Below are 18,253 nucleotides of genomic sequence, written 5' to 3'. Positions count from 1 at the left end.
AATGGTCTTAAAGAATTAAAGTGTCAGAGTCCAAAGTCACTCTTAAAGGGACAGTAACCATATAGTCACTAAGGTAGGGCAACCTGATAAATTGCTCTACACTCCCTGACAGAAGTTATGTCGCTTATCCATGTTATGTAAATAAAAGCTTATAATACCCGGACGTTAAATTCATCCATTGGTTGCATAAATTATTCTTTTGAAAGCTGAAACCCTCCGAAATGTGGTTTAGGTTAAGAAAATAAATTGGCAGAAATATTGATCAGTTAATGGACACAGAATGGTCAGATTTTGGCAAGACAAAAGTTTTGTCGCCTGCTCATATAATGCACCCAATCCTAGTTTACATCCTCACCTGTGCTCAGTAAATGATCGGTTAATTAGTGTGTGTGCATAAAAAGAAACCCAGCACCCCAGACCTTCACTTGAACTGCAACTTGAGCTCTGACAACATGCCAAAAATCCACCCTGTGACCAAAGCCTGGATTATCAAGAGGCTGAAGACCAGATCGACTGCAGAGGTGGCTGGCACCTTTAATGTGTCTCAGCGTCAAGTACAAAGAATTACAAAAAGATTTGAAGAGACTGCAGATCTGTTTGACAAGCCCAGGTCCGGCAGACCCCGCAAGACCACTGCTCAGGAGGAACGTTTGTTGGTTAGAAAATCCAAAAGCAAGCAAGCCCCTCTTCCATTGCAGCAAGCTCCAACAGGCCTGGTCACCTCAAGTCCCTGTGTCAACTAGAACAGTTTGTAGGATTCTGTCTCAAAATGGCCTCCATGGCCGAATCAGTGCCGAGAAGGCAGCACTAAACAAAAGGTAAATAAAAAACCATGTGGCATTTGCAAAGTCCCACAGCCTGCTAAACAGATGGACGCTGGAAAAGTGGCAGAAGGTGGATTTCTCTAATGAATCTTCAGTAGAATTACACCACAGCCACCGCAAATACTGCAGGAGACCTACTGGAGCCTGTATGGATCCAAAATACACCCAGAAAACAGTTAAATTTGGTAGTGGAAAGATCATGGTCTGGGGTTGCATTCGGTATGTGGGTGTAAAATATCAGGAAGTATTAGCTACCTCTTATATTCCAAATCATAAAAGGTGTCAAATTCTGCAGCAGGATGGTGCTCCATCTCATACATCCATCTCTACAACAAAGTTCCTCCAGGCAAAAAAGATCAAGGTGCTCAAGGAATGGCAAGCCCAGTCACCAGACATGAACATCATTGAGCATGTTTGGGGTAGGATGAAAGAGGAAGCTTGGAAGACAAAACCAAAGAATCTAGATGAACTCTGGGAGGCATGTAAGACTGCATTCTTTGCTATTCCTGATGACTTCATTAATAAATTGTATGAATCATTGCTGAACCGCATTGATGCAGTCCTTCAAGCTCATGGAAGTCACAGAAAATATTAAATATGACTCTAATAGCACCACAACTTCATTCATCAATGTTATGTAACATATATTTGTATTTTAAGTTAATTATTTGTTTGTATATCACATTACTTTCTGTGGGTGACAAAACTTCTGACTTGCCAAAATCTGACCATTCTGTGTCCATTAACTGATCAATATTTCTGCATTGATGCCAATTTATTTTCTTAACCTAAACCACATTTCGGAGGGTTTCAGCTTTCAAAAGAATAATTTATGCAACCAATGGATGAATTTAACGTCAGGTTATAAGATTTTATTTACATAACATGGATAAGCAACATAACTTCTGTCAGGGAGTATAATATATGTGATTACAACAAAGGCTGTTGCAGAAGTAACTGGGGCCTCATTTATGAGAGTTGCCTCACAGTAAGATAATTCTGTTTGCCTATAGTGCAGCTTTCACCACTGAAGCTGCTGAGGCAAAATTAAAGCTGGGCTCTGATTGAACTAGAACAGTCTAACTGTGAGGCAGTCACACATTTTCTGCTTTATATATATATCGATTCACCTATTAGATCTCTAAACAGTGTGAGGTGCTAAGCATCATAATACTAAGGACTGTTTTTAAAACTGACACCCTAAAAATGACCATCTATTGGGCAAGTCAATCCAAAAGTTAACAAAGCAAAATTGTCAGAAATAGCTGAGGCAAGTGAACGATATGACGTGTGTCACGGCTTGAAAGGAAACAGATGTGACAGGCTCAATTAAAGGAAGCTAAAACATCTGAACACCGGGAACATTGTCTTCATTAGAAACGGATGAGACAGGCTGAATCAAGCGAAGTTCAAAAATCTGAACACCGGGAACATCATCTTTAGGAGAAACGGATGAGACAGGCTGAATCAAGGGAAACTGAAACATCTGAACACCGGGAATGTTGTCTTTAGAATAATCGGATGAGACAGGCTGAGTCAAGGGAAGCTCAAAAATCTGAATACCGGTAACATCGTCTTTATGAGAAACGGATGAGACAGGCTGAATCAAGGGAAGCTGAAACATCTGAACACCATGAATGTTGTCTTTAAAAGAATTGGATGAAGAAAAGGATGAAAGTCGTCCAAATGACCGCATACCACATATGCAACTTATGCGAAGACATAGGCAGGCTGACTGAGTTTGGAAATGTTTCACTAAGATCCAATTCAGAACTATAGGCCACATCTGAAACTCATAATAAGCAAAATCGATGTAATACGCAAACATTGTCAAAAGGAGAGAAAATTTTAATATTTAATAAAAATTTGTTCAAAAAGTAGTTGTTGTTCACCTCAGTGTTACAACAAATTTGAAAAAATAATCAACTGTTAATGCCAAACTAACAAAAAGAAGAGTTGAAAAAAGCTAATTTTAAACACTGAAGATGTATACTTCAGGGTGAAACTGAAAATTTAACCTTAGCAAGTGTAACCAACAATTTAACATATCGTTTTCCGTGAGTAAAGCTATGGGTATTTTGCTATTATACTATGAATTATAGGAGGGGAAATGTTTCTTCTTATGGGCACCACAAGCTAGCATAGAGAGTCTTGATTGTCAGGTAATACTCCTTGGGAAAAAAATCTATGTAAATTGTTCCTGTCTCTCTTCTACCAGAAAGAAAGCTCTCTATCTAGTGCCACTTATTATAGTCTTGTGACATTAACTTATAGGCTAAGGATATAAGCTGAGATCAAAAGTTGCCACAAGATTAAGAATATAAGCTTAGACCAAAAGTTTTTAATGGTTTAGATTTTGAGCTGAAGACCAGACATGATGTTGAATTATTCAAGGTGGGGAAAACATTGGTAAGGATAAGTATTTTGCTAGTCTACTAGGTGAGGATGAGGCATTTCCTGGACTTGGAAGCCACACTACTTTGCGTGTAATGACAGAACTTAATATAATGACAGAAGGAGCATGTGATATGTGAACAATAGCTAAATAAATGTTTAAATATTTGTATTTTTTAAATGATTTGTCTAAAATCTTTGAATTTATAAAAACTTGCTCAAGTTAGACAGTAAATGTAGAAGCGACATAAAAAGGCTTGCAACCCATGTCACATATGTAATGAAATGGCCTTTTGCAGGGTAGGATTAATGAGATAAAAACATTGCATTATTGGCAGTCTGTTAATAGGATTTTTCTTGTGGTTCGTTGTGGTAAGGTAGCATAATGGTGAACCTATCTATAGCCGTGACATCAGTAATGTGAGTCCCCACCTCCATGTAACAGTGTTAGATCAATCATTGACCTTAGCGCCAGAAGGAAACATTTGAAAAACCAAAGATTGCAGAAGGGGGAGCAGCGGTGGAGGAAATGTAAAAACCGGTGAGAGTTTAGGACAAGGAAGTATAAAGTTTTATTATTTTAACTCTTTTCAAATGAAGACAGCAAAATGGCTTGTTGGTTGACTGCTATTTTCATAGATTTCTGAGAAGTTAGTTCCAATAATGTTAGATTTGCCATTTGCCAGAATATGAAATTTGGGGGAAATTTATCAAGATTTTCATTTGTTATAGATCAATTTGCTCACCTCTAACTAAGAATTCATATTATTCTGCTCAAACAAATCATGTAAGCTTTTTTACAAGGTAGGGTCTACCTACCTAGGTCGAGTGGGGGCGCCATGTCGAACTTAGGGTGCCAACCTCCGCGGTAAGGTAGGGTGAGGTAGGGAGAGAGCACCCCCTCACTTTATACCTCTATCCTTTTTTAGTGTTAAGTTAATATTGTTAAATTAACTATTGTCTCCTGACCCTTAATAGGTCATTTTACCTAATACAATAAAAGTTATATTTTAGGGGCATTTTTTTGGTTCTTTATGGTTGATAATAAAGCTTTTTTACATCATCAACTGTTCCTGACGAAGTAAGATTAGAGATGAGCAAATGAAATTCACCCATCGAATTTCACAAAACAATTCAGATTTGCCAGAACCCCAAATTTTTCCTATTTAATTTACGCCAGTCAAGCAAAATCACAGCCTGATTATTGATATATTCCGTCATCAACCAGTCTCATGATGCTAAGTACATTGATTCCGTTTGTGGTGAGGCCATAGACTCCCTGTTCCGCAATCTCCATGTGTAGCAAGGACTCAGCACAACCTTCTACAATGGCCCGTGTTTTTGTTTTGTGTTATTTTTGTTTTTTCAGACATCACCATCATTACCAACCATCTCAACAAATGTATTCATTCACAATATAAAGTCATAAACACTAGTTTATTATTACATTCACTTACCTCACCTACATACAACATCTAGCACTACACACAACTTCACTGACTCACATCAACAGCTTCTCTATTCCTTCTTATATTTTTCTTCACTTATCGCTTCAAATATTTAGCACATTTACACAATCCGATCCATGTTACACAACCGTCTCGCACATTCATTACTACACTCTTTCTCTTCCCATCCTATCTCCATAAGCTTACATAATTTAAATCATCTCAATATCAAACAAAATATTTGGCTCCATATATGATGATCTGCATTACTCTTTAAATTAGCTCTATCTCGTTAGCACTAACAACTCCCAGATGAAAGTGCGCATACACTGGTTGCTGAGTCCGAATGACTTACGAGATGACGGACACAATGATTTCAATGCCCCTGTTATCGCCCAAAGACGCAATGCAGACTGCTGAGAGAATCATATGACCACAGACCGTAAGTCACAAATTGAAACTCTGAACACAGATCACTGACTCATGCGCTGCTACATACACTAGTGAAATTCCATCATTCTCTTGCTATGATCTTATTGGCTGGATACCATATTAAAACAGTGGTGCCCCCTGCCCTGACATGCCCCCTGAAGAAGCTGGGCGAAACCCAAGTTGGGGCAGAGGGACGCTACCCACCTCCTCATATGAGTGGGACAAATGTCAGGTATATACTTAGCTAATTCATTATTCTCCTAACAATGTCATACGCTAGGTGAACATATAGATAGCAATATGGAGCCCTTGCTATGCTGTATGATATACAGGGCTGCACACAGTCATTGTTTATATGTAATGTCCTTTAGTACAACTGTCACCTTTAGAATATGCAGCATTAATTTATCAGACTTACATGTTGGCAAAAAATTGAAAGAAAAGATATAGTATTCCTGCACACCCTTCTATGCACATTGCAACAACTGCACTTTATAGGGTTCCACAACTAGAGAAAATATTGTGTCAGTGCAGAATCCTCTTAAGGATATATAGGAGGATATATTCCTCCTAAGGACATTTTTGCTTACCTCCATTATATTGTGGCAGTAGGTTTTACGATTGTACTGCTTATATATATATATATATATATATATATATATATATATATATATAGCATTATGCGCTTAATACAATACTGCACCCTAAAAAGTCTGTACTCTTAGATTGTGATCGCACCAATATCTATATATGATTTTTTTCGTCATCCACATTGGATTGTGTCCTTCCTTTTCAGCACCTTTTTTGAATTTTAATTGTTTTTAAATAATACTACGTTAAAGATATATATTTTAGCTATATTCATTTTTTTGCACTTCTTTGGTCTTATTGGGCCATACCATAGCCCAACCTTGGTGTTATTTTCATACTTTTTAGGTCTGGGGACACGTTAAAAAAATTAAAAAGTCATACTCACTTTGCCTTTCCCCTGTCCTGGGTCTTAATTTAAATCCCCTCTGCTCGTCCACTAGCTCACCTCCTCCCTCCGACTCCAGTCTTCTCTTCCATACTCACTTTCCAGCATTTCCAACATGGACTTGGCATCAAGTGTTGTCATAACTTCATAGAACAACTCACATAATTATGGCGCAAGAGACCTTGCCAGCTACAGAGGCTTGAAAGAGTGACGAAGTATGAAAAGAAGACTGGAACCAGAAGAAGGAAGCAAGCCACTGTGGTGAACCAGGCTGGGAGCTGCAGATCCAGCACAAGTGAGGGGTGAGATCAGTATAATATTATTTTATTTTTTAATCTCACCGTTTTGGGGTCTGGAGAGACTTCAGATCATAATTAACGGCTTTTGCTAGAAAGTCTGTTCATGTGAAATAAATTCTACTTGAATTGAATTTCATCGAAAAATTCAAGTGAACCTGATCAATGGAATTTCCGGCAGATTTTCTCATCTCTATATAAGGCTATGTTCACATGTCCAGTAATGATCCATTAGAACGGATCCAGCAGCAAAAAATTAGCCATTAGTTTTTCTTTCATTTGTAAAAGATTCGTCTTTTTGCTTACTCTATCAGTTACAAATGGAAGAATATGGATGGCTAATTAACTGCCGTAATCCATTTTCCATAGACTTCAATGTTAAAAACAGATCCAGCAGAGATCATTTTTTAAAAAACGGATTAAAAAATTGTTTCTGTAGAACTCTTTTGCCAAAGGATTTCTGCTGGATCCGTTCTAACGGATCATCACTGGACATGTGAACGTAGCCTTAGATATGTAGATATAATGTCTTCAGTTCCAAAGGATAACCATTATCCTTACAATGACTCTTGGCTACTTATTGCACCAAAATACCTGCCATACTTTATACAATTGGAGAACATTGTGTGTTTGCATCATATGTGTTCAGATAAGACCTTCGGTTTATGACACTCATTATTCCTGATACCTTTTTGACCTAATCTGAATTCTACCTTAAAACGCGTTACTATTGATTGGCCTACAGCATGACAAATTGTACAGGAAGCTATGTCATGCTTAGCTGTGTTTGACTGAGAACAGATACAAGTCTCTTATCGCTCGAGGTAAACACTTGAAACATTTAACCCAGCCGAATGGTGCTAAATGGAGGTGGACAGTCATCTGGATTATGAATCACCTACATGACATATGGAGGAAAACATTTTAATGCATACTCCTGAAGATTTCCTCTCAACATTCTTTCATTGGAGCACCAAATTTCACCCCATAACAAGCCCAACATAAATCAGTAGGGATAAAAGCCTTCAGATAATAAGTGAGAATAAAGGAAATATTAGAAATGATTGCTTTATTCCAAGGTAGAACCTGAAGTTTTGGACCTCAATGCAAAATCTTGGTACCTCTCCAAATCATTAGGTACCATGCGCTATTTTTAATATTGGTCTCTAGTTATTTGGCTAAAAAGTCTTCGAGATTGCTCAGGCACGAGGGCTTGGGTACAATTGCTGTTGTTGAACACCTTACAGATACCCTCTATGTTTTTCCTTGGTAGTTTACGCCATTTTTCAAAACAGTAAAAGTAAGATATCAGCCAGACATACAGCATGCCGAAAGGACATTTTTTTAGGGGTCAACAGTGCCGTCCCCATTTAATATGCTAAATATGCACTTCTGGTGTTATACATCTTCAATTTATGTTGGCTGAACATGTGTTTATTAATTGGGAGTAGAGAACAAATATATCTGGTATGGTTGATCCATGGAGATTTGTGGTTCTCAAATAGAAAAACAATTGCCAGAAACTATTTCCCACACTGTTGAAGCGTCAGTCTCCCCATTATGCCCTTCGACTGTAACATCTTACAGATTGGTATACCTTGTACAGTGGTGGTTAGGGATGAGCGAACCTGTGGAAGATTGGGTTCTGGCATCCGACCTGAACTTTATTCGAAAGTTCGGTTTGAGTACCAGAACTTTTCCCAAACTTGAACTAGAACCCAAACTCCATTGAACACAATGGGGACCCAGACTTTTGATCTGGAAAACTTCTCTTTCTCTTGCAAACTTTCCCCTGAACTCCGAACATCACAACAGACTTCCTGGAGAAGTCCTTGTTCGGCATTTACCCATAGACACTAACTGTCCGATACGAATGCTGAACTTTTAAGTTCGGCTTCACTCATCTCCAATGATGGTCAGTACCTAGGACATCACAGATGAGAGGTTCCCAGTGGAGCACAGTTTTTATGGCGGAGTAGTTTTCCATCTCAAGAAGCACTGGGTAAGTCTTTTTTCTATACTATGTAAGTTCTTATGGTCAGTTGGGTTCTCACTCTCCACCAAGTGTATTTTCTAAGCTTCCAAGCAATTACAAGCTTTCTAGTATTGAGATTTATGCAAATTTATTCACCAAGAATCACATTTTTGGATAAAATTTGACAAAGTTTGTGAATTCGAATTTCAAAAGATCTGCTCATGTCTAATATCTGGCAACTACTTATCGTCCCTAATAACAAATGGATGAAATTCAACATTTCTGATTCTTTTTCCCTTTGACATTAAATGTCCCAATAGAGTTGGAAAGTCCCAATATAATTAATGTAGTCGGAGGTTCCTCACAGCATTTCATTAACTTTTTCTTGAGAGAAAAAGATGCTATCATAATTAATGACTGAATGCACAGTTGCATATGTTTCCTAATGACTAAGGTTCAGGACTGCTCTTTCTTGTACAGGGAACCTAAAAGGTACACCCAGGCTCGGACTGGCCCATAGGGGAATAGGGGAATCCCATGGTGGGTCCCTCTGCGGATCTTGGCTCCCAAACCACTATGTGGTCAGTACTTGGCATTAATCACTTGAGTCACTCTGTACAGAAAAAGCAGCATCTCATGATTCATTAATCAAACTACCTAGTTTATTATGAAATAATTATTATTAAATAGATATATAGGTAAATTAGTGAACGAGGCTAGTGTATTTGTATGCAAGTGAAATGTGGGCCCCCACAGTTAATGTTACTGGTGGGCCCTTGGCACCCCAGTCTGACACTGAGTACACCAATGTACACCAGTCTGGCCGATGCTAAAAAGACATTCTTATGCCATCCACTGTGCCCCGACACATTCTGCATAGGCTCCAGCAGCAGTGTGAATAGACCCTAAAACTGTGATTCTCTGCTAGTATCGCCAGATAGCAGCACTCTAGTAGAAAGATTATTTTTTATCTGATTATATATATATTTATTGGAATTAAGGGTCGTGCCCCTTGAGAAAAGGGTTTCTTATTTGAAATACAGTGATTTTGCCATTCACGGTCTGCTGTGTAGTGGGATCCGGGCAGAACACCTAATGAAATGACAAATTCCCTCTGTGCTAATTCCGCTGTTCTTTCACTTTTTCTGTGGGATCAAGCTCTGAATGACAGTTTTGGATTGAAAAAGACTTAAGTAGCAGAGAAGCACCTGTTTATACTGCTCCTTCAATTTTGTGGTTTGCCGAAAGCAAACACGCAGGTGAAGAGGTTGGGATGATGAAAGACAATGAGCCATTACCAGGGACTTAATGGTGTTCTAAAGGAGATAAATGTCTTTGAAGTAGAACCCTTAAATTCTGTGACCTACTCTCTGACCTTTCCAACATTTATAGTTTGTACTTTAAATCCATCTTGGCCAAACTGAACCATTGACTTTCCAGTGAAACAATAAGTATTTACAATGTACAAAGTCAAAACGAAATTGTAGTAGAAAAAAAGTATTGAATTTGGACAAAAAAAAAAAAAAATTTGTATCCTTCCTACTCTCATTCTCTATATTACCGTAATAAGCTGTATATTACCCAATAAATGGTAACTATTGTATCAAAAAATCAATAAAGCACTTTATTTACCTCAAAATAAAGTTTTTAGCCTTAAATATATGACACTAAAGAGCCAACCGCTAGGTGTTTCCCGTGAGTCTCATTTATTGTCCACTGTCTATTGTAACGTGTAACACGTCTCTAGTAGTAGATACACCGAGATGGATTAGGCCAGTCTCACATGTCCAGATAATTCCGGTACCGGAAAAATCGGTACCAGAGTTATCCGTGTCCGTGAGCTCACGTGGCACATCAGTGTGGCACACGAGCGGCAGCCGTGTGCCGCCCGTGTGCCGACTGAGTACCACACGGACCGTGCATTAGACAGCGCTACAGTAAGCGCTGTCCCCAGCATGGTGCTGAAGCCGCCATTCATCCCTTCTCTCCAGCAGCGTTCGCTGGAGAGAAGGAATGAAAAATCAATGTTTTTTTTATTATTTTTGTCTTTAAAATCAAGTTCCTTGTCACCACGTGACTGCTCATACAGGACAAGCTGCGGCGCTGAGAGGAAGCATCGGGGGAGCTGGGTGAGTATTTTATTTCCAGCGGGCTGGATCACAGGGGATGGGAGGGGGGAGGTGACAAGGAACTTGATTTTAAAGACAAAAATAATGAAAAAAACATTGATTTTTCATTCCTTCTCCCCAGCGAACGCTGCTGGGAAGAAGGAATGAATTCTGGCGTCAGCACCCAAAGCAGGGGACAGCGCTTACTGTAGCGCTGTCTCCTGCATGGCTCACGGACGGCACACGGATAGCATCCGTGTGCGGTACGTGTTTTACATGGACCCATTGACTTTAATGGGTCCGTGTGATGCGTGCGCTCCCACGAACACTGACATGTCTCCGTGTTTTTCAAACGGACACACGGTCCGTGAAAACACGCTGATATGTGCAGAGACACATTGATTTTAATGTGTCTACGTGAGTCAGTGTCTCCGATACGTGAGAAAACTGTCACCACACGTACCGGAGCCACTGACGTATGAAACAGGCCTTACAGGAAGTGGGGGTGGGGAGTATTCTCTCAGGTCCTTCTCTCCTTCTGTTAAACTGCATACCTATATACCTATATAATGTGGAGGTGGACTTTCAGTTTAGGGCAGGCAAGATATTGGGAGCAGAGGGTTTCTGCACATATAGTTGGCTAATGGAGATTAAAAAAAAACCCAATTTAAAGGGAATTTGTTCACATGTCAACAGGTTTTTGTTAGGTAACATGAGTACAGCATGAGATAGGGGTTAAAACGCTGAACTCCGTGATGTGTCACTTATTAGGCTGTGTGCTTTTGTTTACTTACAGTAAAGGTTTTATCACCAGGTGATTATCCCTGCTGGGACTACAGTCCACACCAGCAGTTGTCTGACTACTCCCCCTCCTCTGATAAGCAGCTCACTCTCAATAGATAATGTAATTAGAAAGCCTGGTGTGGGCGGGGTCAGCTGTGGTGTGGATGGGTTTAGCTTTCTCTGCTCTGCTTCATGCTACATCTTAAAACTTTGATAGTGTCACAACTGCTGCACCCAGTAAACTAAGTGATACATCACTCCAATCAGAGTTTGTTTTCCTATGTTTTGCTGCTCTCAGATGAGGGAGCAAAAACCTGGTGACAGATTAACTTTAAAAAGATGTAAGTTACATAGCAAGGGAATTAGGTCAGATCCTGGACATTAGACTGGTTTGTGCACCAAAAGCAGTTTTCACTTGTTGTGGGGGATGAGAGCAGACAGTTACAACCAGCACAAGTGTCATATTTCCCTCATATTTAAAGGATATCTGTCACCTGCTCTTTGTCCACCTAATTTGAGAGCAGGATAATGTACAGACAGAGTCTCCGATACCAGGGATGTATCACTTACTTGGCTGAATGCGGTAGTTTTCATATAATCACAGTTTTATCTGCAGGTGATTATCAGGACTAGCAAACCTGCTGCCAATTAGTCCTCCATATTCATGAGCTCTGTATTACCCCGCCCTCACCACTGATAGGCAGCTTTCTATGTATACTGTACATGGGTAGAAAGCAGTCAAACAGTTGTGTGGGCCAGGTTATACAGAGCTCAGTGTTCAGAGAACAAGTAAATCTTCAGCAGATAAAATGATGATTTTATTAAAATGAAAGCCTGTGAGTGATATGTCACTGGAATTAGGATCTCTGCTGCTACATCATTCTGCTCCCAGATGAGGCAGCAAAAACCTGGTGACAGATTCCCTTTACTAAATATTGTCAATGCCATGCTTGTTAAACTATGGCAAGCAGGGTGATTATATTTGGCCCAGGACTCATTCACCGACCCCCCCTCCGCACCCAGCATTGCTCTTTCATCTGGGTCAGTATCCTGGATGCCGATACAGTTGAAAGCAATGATGGAAGATGGCGTTGTCCACTCAATCTGCCATTTTTCTCCCTCTGCTTCTGACGTTTCAGCCCAGCAGGCACGATTAAATCACTACAATGCTCCCACTATTCCAAACAGTGCAGAGCTGCAGAAGACACGCTGAGGAGATTGGATCAGGGGGGACCGAGGAGAAGTGAGTATTTATTTTTTTATAATGTGTGCCCATTATACTGTATGGAAGACTATGTGGGGCCAATTATACTGTATGGAAGACTATGTGGGGACGTTATACTCAAGGAGGACTATATGGGGCCATTATAGTGTATAGAGGACTATGTGTGGCCATTATACTGTATAGACGACTATGTATGGCTATTATACTGATGAAGGACTATGTGGGACCATTGTACTGTATGGAAGGCAATGGAGCCCATTATATGACATGGATGGTTATATGGGGTCCATTATAGTGTAAGGAATGCAATAGGGGCCCATTAAACTACATTTTTATGTGGGCCCATTATGTTGTATGGAAAACTATGTGGGGCCCTTTATACTGTATGGTTGAATATGTGGGGCCATTATACTGTATGAAGGACTTTGTGGGGTGCATTATACTGTATGGAGGACAATGTGTGGCCATTATACTGTATGAAGGACTGTGTATGGCTATTATACTCATGGAGGACTATGTGGGCCCATTGTACTGTACTGAGTGCTGTATGGTCCCCATTATACTACATAGAGGTCTATGTGGGGCCAGTAAACTGTATGGAAGGCAGTGGGGCCCATTATATGACATGGAGGGTTTTATGGGGTCCATTATAGTGTATGGAATGCAATAGGGGCCAATTAAACTACATTTTTTATGTGGGCCCATTATGCTGTATGGAAGACTATGTGGGGCCCTTTATACTGTATGGTTGACTATGTGGGACCATTATACTGTATGAAGGACTTAGTGGGGCTCATTATACTGTATGGAGGAATATGTGTGGAAGATTATCTGGGGCCAAATATACTGTGTGAAGACTATGTGGGGCCCATTATGCTGTGTGGAGGGCTGTGTGTGGATCACAGTTGGGGCATCATAGTGTGTTGGGGGTCACCATACTTTGCTGGAGAGTTTAGGGGGTACAGTAGAGTCATCATGAGTGTGGAGGGTACTGTGGAGGAATTCACTGTGGGGCTATCTTACTGTGGCACTTTTGTTGGCATCATAGTTTATTATAATAATAATCTTTATTTTTATATCGCTAACCTATTCCACAGCGCTTTACAGTTTTCACACATTATCTTCGCTGTCCCCGATGGGGCTCACAATCTAAATTCTCTATCAGTAAGGGTACCGTCTCACAGTGGCACTTTGGTCGCTACGATGGCACGATCCGTGACGTCCCAGCGATATCGTTACGATCTCGCTGTGTCTGACACGCTACTGCGATCAGGAACCCCGCTGAGAATCGTACGTCGTAGCAGATCGTTTGAAACTTTATTTAGTCGCTGGATCTCCCGCTGACATCGCTGCATCGGCGTGTGTGACGCCGATGCAGCGATGTCTTCACTGGTAACCAGGGTAAATATCGGGTTACTAAGCGCAGGGCCGTGCTTAGTAACCCGATGTTTACCCTGGTTACCATTGTAAATGTAAAAAAAAAAAAAACACTACATACTTACATTCCGGTGCCTGTCACGTCCCCGGGCGTCCGCTTCCCTGCACTCCTCCTGCATCCTGGGTCAGCGCCGGCCGGCCGTACATCAGAGCACAGCAGTGACGGCCGCGCTTACACAGGATGCAGGAGGAGTATGTGGGTTTTTTTTACATTTACAATGGTAACCAGGGTAAACATCGGGTTACTAAGCGTGGCCCTGCACTTAGTAACCCGATGTTTACCCTGGTTACCCGGGGACTTCGGCATCGTTGGTCGCTGGAGAGCTTTCTGTGTGACAGCTCTCCAGCGACCACACAAGGACTTTCCAACGATCACGGCCAGGTCGTATCGCTGGTCGTGATTGTTGGAAAGTTGCTGAGTGTGACGGTACCCTAAGGCTTTGGAATGTGGGAGGAAACCGGAGAACCCAGAGGAAACCCACGCAAACACAGGGAGAACATACAAACTCCATGCATATGTTGTCCTTGGTGAGATTTGAACCCAGGACTCCAGCGTTGCAAGGCTGCAGTGCTAACCACTGAGCCACGGTGTATTATTAATTAAATTAAGTTACCACAAAGCAACAAGCAACAATTAAAGATAAAAATAACAACTTTATTGGATTTAAAAAATATATATATAAACCATATACAATGTCATCTATATATATAATTGTCTAAGGGTTTTTCTGTCTGTCCTGGAAATCCTGCGCCTCTGATTGGTCGAGGCCGCCAGGCCTCGACCAATCAGCGACGGGCACAGTATCGACATAGATGTCATAATGGTTGCCATGGCGACGATGATGTCATAAAGGTTGCCTCGACCAATCAGCGACGGGCACAGTCTGCCACGAATTCTGGAATCATCATTGTCCATATACTACGGGGACATGCATATTCTAGAATACCCGATGCGTTAGAATCAGGCCACAATCTAGTGGTCTAATAAGGAAGAAACATGAACAACATGCAAAGATGGGGTCTGAGAAAACAAATGAGAGCCCTAGCATATAAGCCAAGATCAACAGCAAAACATATTAACAAAAAATACAATCAATATGCTAGTAGGGACCTCCTAATATAAAAATAAATAGAAAATAGTATATGTGAAATACAAAATAGAAGTAGATGGTGCTTACCCATAATGACCACGAACGCCCTCTTTGCTGCCATAAAGCGTGTTTTGCTTGAATGCTTTTTCAAGGGAGTGTATACGGAGGACTATGTGGGACCCATTATACTGTATGGAGGACTATGTGGGGCCGATTATACTGTATTGAGGGCTATATTGGGCCATTATTCTGTATGGAGGGTTATATGGGGCCATTATTCTTTATGAATGACTATATTGGCTCATTATACTATATGGATAACTATGTGGGGCACATTATACTATATTGCGGACTATGTGCGGGCCATTATTCTGTATAGAGGGCAATGTAGGTCCCATTATCCTGTATAGAGGTCTGTATGGGCATACTATAGGGTATAGAGGACTAGAAGGGCCATTATACTGTATGGAAGACTATGTGGGGCCAGTATTATGCATGGAGAACTATGTTGGCTCATTATACTGTATTGGGGACTATGTGGGGCCCATTACACTGTATGGAGGACTATATGGGCCCATTATACCGTGTGGCGGGCTGTGTGCGGATCACAGTTGCAGCATCATAGTGTGTTGGGTCACTGGATCGCCCAGTCAGGACAGCGGGTCCTGACTCAGTACCGGGTCCTGCGGTTCACAGGGGGATGTCACGGGGGCTGACCAGGTCTGTGGCCCTGGGACGTCCGTATTAAAGGGAAATGTGTTTAAGGGGAATGTTCGTGACGCCACCTGTGGTATTCGGTCAGGGTGACCGACGCTGCTTTAAGGGGTCCGCTGGGGTGATGTTACGGCAGCTAGATGGTATACCTTCCCACAGGTGAAGTGTATCCCCAGGGCTTCCCAGTGTGTAGATGGTGGATGGTGAGAGGCGCAGTGAAGAACGAGGACACAAGGTTGCAGTCTCTTTACCTTTACTGAGGGCTTCAGCTGTTATGATCCTAATGGCAAGGATCGCAGGTCGGACTAGCTAAGTAACTGAACAGACTACTAGCTCTGGGGAAGTGGTAACTAGATTGACCGCAACCTGATCCTATCCGCAAACAACTATAGGCAGCCGTGGAACGTTACCTAAAAAATCCTAGATGTCTCGTCACGGCCTGAGAAACTGACTATTCCTGGAGGGAAAGTAAGTCCTCACTTGCCTCAGTGGAAGACCCCAAAGATATAGAATAGCCCCCCACAAATATTAACGGTGAGTTAAGGGGAAAGCACAAACGCAGAGATGAAATCAGATTTAGCAAATGAGGCCCGCTAATACTAGATAGCAGAAAATAGGAAGGAAACTGTGCGGTCAAAAAAAACCCTATTCAAAATATCCACGCAGAGATTGCTCGAGCCCCCGCACCAACTAACGGTGCGGGGGAAGCAACTCCGTACCCCAGAGCTTACCAGCAAAAAGAAATCACATGTTAGCAAGCTGGACTAGACTCATCATACACAGAAATCATATTGCAGGCAGATGAGCAAAAAATATTCAAACAGAACTTAGCTTATCCTGAAGAGGCAGAAAACGAGATAATCAGGAGTAATCAGAATAGCACTGAATACATTGACAGCCGGCAACAAGTGGAAGTGAAGCAGAGCTAAATAGGAGCCTCCCTGGTGAATAACGAGGCAGCTGATCCAGCAGACCCGCAGGATAATAAACCAAACCACCAGGGGGAGCCAAAAAACCAAAGTCACACAATACCATCTGTGACCACAAGAGGGAGCCTGAAAACGGAGTTCACAACATTCAGCATCCACAGTCCAGGGCACCAGATCACAGGGCAGGCAGAGTCCGGTCGGTGTGGAGGCAAGTCCAGAGTCCCCTTGTCCAGGTGGAAATCAGTAGCCTTCCTCTAGCGCCATGGTGTTGTAGTCCCTTACTGCTAAGCTTCTCATAAGGCCCTCACAGATGTTGTAGATGTTATGTCTCTCTCTCTCTGTCCCCCTCGTAGGATAGGACAAACCCATATGACCGGTGGCTTGAGGCAGTTTATAGGGGCTCTATCATGCCCCAGCCTCTAAGGGGGTGCCACCTTGCCTCCTGGGTGTAGGGCGGACAGGTAACGTGAAATTAGCTGTCCTGCCGGTCTCTGGAGCAAGGCATAAAGGGTCGTTGCTCCCTCGGTGTTCCGGCTATCATGATCCTGCACCTCAGAAGGAGACAGCCTGTGTAGGGCTGATCCCCTCCTGGTGTCCACTCCTTTGCTACAACTTCTTTTCACCCTCTCTGCAATACAGTTCTCCTTCAGTGTCTCTTTCTAGGAGCTGCAGCTCTCAGGGCAGGCACAGCTCCGTGTCCTTCTCCTCGATCTCTGACAGGATCCCACACCTGTCAGGGACCAACTACCTGAGCAGAGCTCAGCCAGCAACTAACTAACTTTCCCTACAGGTCACCAGTTTTACCAATGTGAAGAGTGACCTATTAAATAGGAGCAGAGCTCCTCCTGGTGGCCTGGAGTGTGAAATGTGTTTCATGTTTGTGATACCTGGATGCAGTTGTCCTTCTTTGCCTCCAAACGTAACATCACTCTCCCCTAGAGGAAAACAACATTACTGCAACGACCAGGACCCTGGGGCGCTGCATCACCATACTTTGCTTTAGAGTTTAAGGGGGGTACAGTAGAGTCATCATGAGTGTGAAGGGTACTGTGGAGGAATTCACTCTGAGACTATCTTACGGTGGTAATTTTGTTGGCATCATAATTTATTATCTGTATTACTAATTAATTTAAGTTTTTTTATTATTTGTTATTACACATTTGAATTGAGCCATTGGGCTATATGCTTTTTACTGCTCTCGCATGACATGTTATATTATTCCAATATATCCTATTTGTGATTGTGTGATTATTTTAGTCTAAGATCTATTAAATAAAATCTACGTTGTTCGTGGGACAAATCCTTTAAGTTTGTTTCCATATCTAAAGGTTTGTCGTTATATTAGATAAGGAAAAACTTTCTCAATTGTAGACATTTTTTAATAAATATCAGGGTTGGCCCTTGACTATGTCCAAGTTTTTAATTTCGGCCCTCTGTGTATTTGAGTTTGACATCTCTGCTCTGTGTTAGCCAACTAAGGATGGAATATGATACGACCCAAGGGACCACATACATCTGCTGGGCTAGACCTGAGCATTGACCTGAGGTAGACTGGACCACGCTTTTCACTTGTCCGCAACACTAAGAAAATAAGAATAAGGATTAGAAGGGATTATACATA

Source organism: Ranitomeya variabilis, chromosome 6 (assembly GCF_051348905.1).
Source record: "Ranitomeya variabilis isolate aRanVar5 chromosome 6, aRanVar5.hap1, whole genome shotgun sequence".
Lineage (NCBI taxonomy): Eukaryota > Metazoa > Chordata > Amphibia > Anura > Dendrobatidae > Ranitomeya > Ranitomeya variabilis.
Note: the sequence above shows the minus strand (reverse complement) of the source record.